Below are 2,210 nucleotides of genomic sequence, written 5' to 3'. Positions count from 1 at the left end.
CCTTGTTTGCGAGCTCTTCTGTACAACAGCTGTAAGCCCCTCCTGCTGGGGAGGTTGATGTACAAGAAATTCAAAACATGCCTCCCATGAACCACTGGGAGGAAGTAGGTCAAATGCAATGGTTATGCTGCTGTGCAAAAGTCTTGAGGCACCCTTGTTTCTTTGAAGTTTTCATTTGGACATTGGCTCCCTTTTCGCTCATTTACGTCCAGTATTACTTGAGTATTTGCAAGGAAATGCTATATATATATATATATATATATCATTTCTTTGCATTATGTTTTTCTATAGCCACTTAACACTGACCTATTCCTGCATAAGGAGGCACCTAGCTCAAACAATGAAACAGTTTAGAACCCATTCGTAAATTGTAATACCTTTCTTACTAGTAGCATGTGGCACAAACACATAACTTCAGCCAATTTCTTTAGTTGAATCTATAAAAGGTGCCAATGATAACAATGTGACAGGTGGGAAAAAGTATTTTTCCACCAACAAGCTGATTATCAAAGAGCTATTAGCTGAAAATGCATATGAGTACAGTGTGTCCTTAAAAGCACTGGGGGAAACACAACAAATAGTGGACAAAGATGAAATGGCAGGCCTAAAACGACTATCTACAGCAGATGAACACTATCGGAAAGTCATGTCCTGAAGAGCTGCATCTGGCCCTGTTCACTAAAGCCTCATCAGAAACGGTCTCAGTGGAAGGGTGGCTGTCAAGAAGCCATTTGTGCGACATGGAAAGAGAAAGAAAAGGTTCAATCATGCCAAATTACATAAGAAGTGGACTGAAAATCAGTGAGAAAATGATATGGTATGAAGCGATGAGTCCAAATGTTGGTTCAAAATCTCAATATGAAAAAAAGAGGTCAGAAAAGCAGAACACGGACCTGGGAATAATGTCACAATCAAGTAAACGGCATTCTGGTTAGCCTTGTCAGAGAAGTCGGGATTCCACTTAGTGATGGTAAATTTGATTCTTTTTTACTGAATCAAGTTTTAATGAGTCACTCACCAAAGTGAATCGGGTTTTTTGAGTCATTAGATTCACTGAGTCAGTTGACCAGAGAGTGCAAGAAATGTACATTTTCACTCAAACTTAATTTGTTTCTCTTTTCATGTATATCCTACTGCTAAGATGAGTGATTCTAAAAGAAAAGAACTATTTTATAGAGCAAAAAAGGGCAAAAACATTTCTAAAATTAAGCAATTTCATATCAAAATTGCTTAATAAACATTTATTTTGTTTATTTTTATTTTATTAGTATTTTCCTTAAATGTGTCAAATATATATTTTCTCATCTAAATGTCCACTGAGCTGTGAGCCAGGGGGCGGTAATGCGCCTTAACATTGGTTGCCAACTGTAACCCCCCTCAGTCTCTATGTCCGGTGCTGTATGAGTAAAACTCTCTGGATCCGAGATGGGTAGAGCTCAGGCGTGGTTTATTCCCCTTTTTGCAGGTCTCTGCAATAACATGGGACATGAATAACCATGGGTTTCCAGTAACAGGATTCCGCCAAACACAGCAAAAGCTTCATTGCTACAAACGGATAAGCTAATGATCGTATAGTGGAACTCTCAGTTTTCTTAAAATAAATGAAAAAATAAATATTGATTGAAAAATAAAATGGCCACAAAACTTATGACGGAAAATAAAATAAAAATATTACTGCATTGTGGTTTAGGTAAAAAAAAGAGAAATTAATTCACTTAAATGCACATTCATGTGAAAATAAATAAACTTCCAGACCAAAGCCAAAATTTCCTTTCATGTACAATAGTAAATGGAACAATGCTGCCATCTACTGGGCAAAACTTAATAAGCAGTATTTCTTAAACAGAATTAGCCTGCAGCTCAACCAAATACATGTTTCAAAATACACATACCTGCAATAACATGGGACATGAATAACCATGGGTTTCCAGCAACAGGATTCCGCCCAAACTATCAAGAGAAGTTTCAAATTATTAGACACAACAGTCTCCTCTAGCTGTTAGCTGCTAGCTCAGCGTGTCCACTTTTCCTACCGTCTAACCCATTAATTGCAAAACAAGATCATAAAACTGAAATCTACTCAGATGCTACTGTATGGGCAGTTCTTGCTGTTAATGCACTGTCATGTTAACCTCAATGAGGATTTTCAAATATGTTTGTGGCAGAGAAAAGGACATTAAAGAAACTGATGGACATTATGAACAATGCTG

The sequence above is a fragment of the Simochromis diagramma genome, unplaced genomic scaffold, assembly GCF_900408965.1.
Source record: "Simochromis diagramma unplaced genomic scaffold, fSimDia1.1 OVJJ01000389.1, whole genome shotgun sequence".
NCBI lineage: Eukaryota > Metazoa > Chordata > Actinopteri > Cichliformes > Cichlidae > Simochromis > Simochromis diagramma.
The sequence above is the reverse complement of the archived record's forward strand: the minus strand, read 5'-3'. Positions refer to the sequence as shown.